The 6,000-nt window shown below is 37.2% G+C and overlaps 1 long non-coding RNA gene across 1 annotated transcript; it reads right to left on the bottom strand.

Annotated features, from left to right (window-relative positions):
• Window positions 1–3,800: 3,800 nt before the first annotated feature.
• On the bottom strand, window positions 3,801–4,467 carry LOC137406593 (uncharacterized). The gene is made up of 2 exons (XR_010979913.1): window positions 4,322–4,467; window positions 3,801–4,190 (listed from the first exon to the last, which is right to left on the bottom strand). It is a non-coding gene; the product is annotated as an uncharacterized lncRNA (long non-coding RNA).
• Window positions 4,468–6,000: the final 1,533 nt, after the last annotated feature.

Below are 6,000 nucleotides of genomic sequence, written 5' to 3'. Positions count from 1 at the left end.
TAAAGGCAAAGAAACAGTCTCACTTTACTTCACCCAGTAAAACTCGATCCACTAAGAGCAGTCCTAGCCTGGTGAGCAGAATATTTGTGTTAAACTTGTGTGATTTAAACAAAATGTATATAAATGGCTTAAACCAATTGGGAGTTAATTGACAACGTCGCATATTTTAACATATTCACATTTGTATTTACATACTAGTAACTATTTGAGGTTCTTCGTCGTAACAACACCTTGATATTTAGCATATACATATACATGTACATTTGCTTGTATGCATGTATGTACTGTGTGTGTAGCTGTCTATACCTTTAGTTATCTTAGTTCGAATTATGGATTAGATCGTTATATCCATAAACACAGGACTGCCTGTGTAGGGAAATTTTATATTAAAGGTTGACTTGCAACAAAATTCACATTACAGTTATTTGGTATCAAAAGATTCACCATGTCTTACTCCGTTGTGTTGTAAGTGCCAAATGTGTGGAAAAGTGATTACAAGCTCTTAAAAGCTCAAAAACGAAAAGCTGCCGTAGATTGGGATCTCTTTATTTCTCCGACGTAGCCATGAAATTTATTTATTGTCTTGTCACGGATCTTCTCACGTGAATTGAAAGGCCAATAAAAAGCTCAATATAAAATTTATCGTAGCACTAGTTTATGACAAACACTTCGGGTTTTACCGAAGACCCCGTATCAAATATAGACGCTGGCTACTTTACAGTTTTGTTTCGGCCTGGTCTAATCGGCAAGTCGTAATCTGAACATGTGACTCAATACTTCGAAAATAATTTTTGCAGCACTTTTCGATTATCACAGGTGACCAACAGGCTCGTCATGATTATCAAACAATGATATGTACTCCTTCAAGGTAAGGCTAAAAAATAAAGCAAGTTTTTACAGCAAGTTATAAGATATCACTGCCAAAAGTGACAGCATTTACAATGACGATAAAACAGACGCGTAAGAACAATAGACATGGTTCTATGGAATGCGTGAAGTATATTTGTGAAAATATTTCGACGAATAAGGTTGCATGAAAGTGTAAACAGAAATCATCTAACACAGCTACGTCACATTTCTGCCGCTTTGGAAAGAGAATACAAACTACGGCGGTCTTGTATGGCTGCGATTAACTGTTCGTTTTTTAGCTTTTAAGAGCTTGTAATCACATTCCCACATATTTGGCACCTACTACACAACAGAGTAAGACACTGTGAATCTTTTGATATCAAATAAATGTAATGTGAATTTTGTTGCAAGTCAACCTTTAAAGCACATATAGATGTGAATCCTTTTTCAACACGTTTGGATTCTGTTTTTATGTTTACAGATAACTCTAGACTATAGCCGGATCCTGGACCCAAATTACTTGCTTGTTTGACGATGATATCGACCCTTGCTTCAAGCTCATCACCAAACAGTGGTCTGATGTGGTCACTCAAGATTGCCACCTTATCCAGCGGCCAGAAATGTTTGATGCTGTTGTGCAGTATGGCACAAAAAGATATGCTCAAGTCCCCCACATGTCTGAGAAACATCATTGGGTGTCAGCTACGAATATTGGAGCTTCATATGGAACAGTAAAGTAGTTTGACAGTTTGAATCTTGCTATTCCTCACAGCACTAAATGCGCCATAGCCAGTAAGTAAAATAAAGGAATGCTGCCTTAATATACAAAATAGCACCGTCAGCTAATAAATATTTGCCATTTTTATTATGCTTTAAATAATTTTTAGGTCCTGTCCAAAATAATTTCTTGGTCTAGGTAATGGGTCTCATTATGTTTTTCTTTTATAATTTTTACCCATTGAAATTTTTACTTGCAATAAATGAAATGTCGTATGAAAACCATTGTTTCTGTTGGATAACAACCAAGTCTACTACTACAGTTTGTGGGGGAAAATGTCTCACTGCTTAACGATTGTCTCTTTGAAAGCTTAGGAAACATCCTGGCGAGGAGTTGGCAGTGACGGTTGAATCAGTTCAAGCACAAAACGGCTCCACCGATTGTGGCCTATCTGCAGTTATGTACTTCGTTGAAACCTTATTTGGAACTAACCTCCACAAAACTGCATTCGATCAGCAGAAACTCAGGGCACATGTTGTGACCTGCCTCCAGCAGAATGAATGGACCTGGTTCTCTCGATTACAACTGCCATCAAAGGTCAGCCGGACCAGGGCACACACCATCCGTGACAAGGTGAGAAATCATTGATACAGCCATGCGAATTTTTCACATCAATTTTTCGCCTTCCTCAACAAACCCCTTGTTATAGATGGCAAACTTGACAAAAAACCTGGGTGTTTCAATTATCCTTAAAAACTTCCACTCAGCTGTTTACTGCATGTTCTTGGTGGAAGGGGTGTTTCAATTGGACTTCCGCTCTTTAAAAACTTTATATACACAATGTATTGGTTTGTGGCAAAGTCAATGGCTGGTCTGGAGGTGCCGCTATCAGTTTTGAGTTTTATGAGAGAATAGCGAGGTTTTTTCAATTAAAACCTCGTAGGTGGTATTTTATTATTCATAGTGAATAATATTTGGAATAAAGTAATTTTTTCATTTTTATACATTCTGTTAGCAAGCCAAACTGTTCATTTTAGCTATTCTGCCCATGTCGAAGGCCTCATGACAACATCGATTTGGACTCACCCGGTGGAGAGATGGTTCTGTGTGGCAATTGCAATGAGTGGTTTCACCGTCGGTGCATTATGAAACGCACAGATTTTGACCCTTTCACTGGCGCTGTGGATCACGAATGGCAATGTAGAAGGTGTGATCCTTTAGGTTAGGTTTTTTATTTACATACATGATGCAAAATTTATATGGCATATGTATAAACTTGTTATATATTATCATGATGAAGTTTTCAATCTGCTTGTGTCAACACGTATTGTTTCCGTTTATATTTTGTATTTGTGTGATAATGAAGGTGCTTTTTTATGTTTTTATCATGGCCGATTAGCACCAGAAGCCATCAATGTGATATGTTTAATATTTATCATGTTTTTCTAGTGTTACACATGTTGAGAGATATACCAATACTTGTTTATAGATTTATTAGCACCAGAAGCCATCAATGTGATATGTTTAATATTTTTTATGTTTTTCTAGTGTTACACATGTTGAGAGATATACCAATACTTGTTTATAGATTTATTAGCACCAGAAGCCATCAGGGTGATATGTTTAATATTTTTCATGTTTTTCTAGTGTTACACATGTTGAGAGATATACCAATACTTGTTTATAGATTTATTGACAATTTAATTTATTTTAAGCTTTTGTATGAGTGAGGTAATAAATGAGCTCTTCCTCTTCATATCTAAGACAACGTGAATATAAAACTGATCTTGTGTCAGTTATGCTGGCCTAACCTGCACATTCTTTTCAAAGTAATTGATTTAGTATATATGCAAAAAAACACATTTGTAGATATTGTCCAGTGTAATATCCTAGACATTGAAATTGTCTTCCCTATTGCTGGGTTTTGTAAACAAATTAATTGTCATAGATATGACAGGATTCAAGCCTCGTTTTGAATTGAAAGTCAGCACATTAGGCTGTCTTATTATGTAAGCTTTCTTTTGAATTGCCGCTGCTGAGCTGTACAGTCGTGTATTTATAATCTGATTATTGTGTGAATACATCTGACACATATATAATTACAACGATGTTATATCCAGTAAGAAGATGTAGTTGTTGATAACGATATCATAGGTTCCTGGTGCTCACTCAACCTGTTGTTCGGCACATGAGCCACAATATCTCATCTGTAACACAGTTAAATAAATATTCCTTGCTTTAAATATGGCTTTACTGAGTAAAGCAGATATCAAGATTACGCCAATACAACAAAAAGCACAACAAAGATACAACAAAAAGCACAACAAAGATACAACAAAAGGAATTGATTTCCTATTTTAACACAATACATAAAATTTTGGCAAGAATAACAGACTAGTCTGATACATGTAGAAAATTAGCCTTGCTATTGACATCTATCGTGAGTGCAGTACGCCATCCCCTTATACACGAAGATCTGCTGTCACTCGCTTGAACTTTGTATTGCTATTTCTTCCTTATGTCGATATCTTGGCCATGTTTGCATAACATTATCTTCAAACTAACAATCGTACTTAGGATCTTTCCAATGAAACGCCTTGACCTCCTCGCAAAACTTTCTGCGCTGAAAAGATTGATTAAACAAAAAATTAGAGCACCGCAAACAAGCAAAGTTTGTTTATATGTAAACCATTATATATATATAAACCTTGATAAAATAAAGCGGGTTGTTGCGAGTGTTTGATAAGCACTCACCACGTCTTCACTAGCTTGAAGCAGAATTCTATTCAATTCACCCTCGTATAGTTGTATAGATATATACCTAGGGACCTCAATAAGCTGAAGCTAAGAAGCTCAATAAGCTGAGAAAGCTAAATAATCCTGCAAGCCTGTGTGAGAGACTTTTCCTTCTATAGCCTAGCTGGTTTCCTTAACCTAAGTTCCTGTAACATAGTCAGGTACCCGAGAGACGCCTGCATATACAACAGCGAGACTGTTCTGATGGGATATTTCTACCGTATATACCGCATGCCTAGGGCGCACGACTTTTCTGATAGGAACTAGCTTCATACGCGGCACCGGGAAAGCTGTGTCTCCAACACTCCTCTGCACTGCAGAGAAGTCTACAGTTGCACATAGTCTGCACATAGCCGTAATACGAATACCCGAGCTGTCTCCACTCACGTTCTACATAGTATTCGAAGCAGCCGATAGATAGCTTTAGCTGCGTAATTTTACGAACCTACTTTTTAACTTTATGTTGACAGCTTTTCCAATGTTCATGTGATTGTATTCTGCACCAACTGAATAACCAAGCTAAATAAGTTTATTATCGATTTGTCTCTTTAAAAATATACTAAGCTGCCGATTGTAATGTATAGAGTATGTGTTTTACATAACATGGGCTGCAGTCTAGGTCTAGGTCTAGGTGTTTTAAGAACCTGTAAATCCCGAAATCGGGCAAAAGAAGGCCGTTGAGAACTTTATTTAAAAATAGTCAATAAAACATAAAATTATGGTAAGCCGCGCAAGTTGCGCGATGTTCTAGGTAAAAAACTATTCATATAAAACCCGGTGTTTGCACATACAGCTGAAGGAGCACCCCCCGTAACCAATCTTGTTTCATGACTGTGAAGAACATTTTGTATTTGGTTAAAACTTTCGATAAGAGATTCATGGCAGTCGTCAGATAAAATCTTTAGCATGAGAGACATTCTTGCATGTTTGCGTCTTAGTTCTAAAAGTTCTAGATCTATAAAAATTCTTGCCTCTGTAACACTCTGCCTACCTTTCAAACCAGATATAAACCTAACCGCCCTTCTCTGAACTGCCTCCAATGATGCTACCTGTCGCATCAAATGAGGGTCCCATACTTCACTCGCATATTCCAATATTGGTCTACACAGAGTGAGATATGCAACCCTTCTAACCCTCATCGGCGCATTAAACAAAACATGTTTCATCATTCCCAATCGCTGACTTGCCTTAGATATGATTGAGTCTATATGTAAATCCCAATTAAAATCATTTGATATAAAAACTCCGAGGTATTTAAAACTGTCTACTAAAGATAAAGGTCTGCCACTTAGGTAATACACCACATCTGGGTTTCCGCTACTCTGCCTTGCAAAACGAACGATTTGGCATTTATCAGTGTTAAAATTCATTTTCCAGTTATAGGCCCACTGGTCTAATATGTTTAAATCCTCCTGGAAATTCACTGAATCCTGAAGGGTGTTTACCTGAGAAAAAAGTAAAGCGTCGTCTGCAAAAAGCTTGATAGCAGAAAACTTTAGATTATCGGAGATATCATTTATGTACACCAAAAATAGGGTGGGCCCGAGGACAGACCCTTGTGGAACGCCCGATGAAACCAGCAGGTCAGAAGATGCAGCACCCTCTATCACTACTCTTTGGAGTCTGTCTGACAGAAA

Source organism: Watersipora subatra, chromosome 10 (genome assembly GCF_963576615.1).
Source record: "Watersipora subatra chromosome 10, tzWatSuba1.1, whole genome shotgun sequence".
NCBI classification, from domain to species: domain Eukaryota; kingdom Metazoa; phylum Bryozoa; class Gymnolaemata; order Cheilostomatida; family Watersiporidae; genus Watersipora; species Watersipora subatra.
The sequence above is the reverse complement of the archived record's forward strand: the minus strand, read 5'-3'. Positions and strand labels throughout refer to the sequence as shown.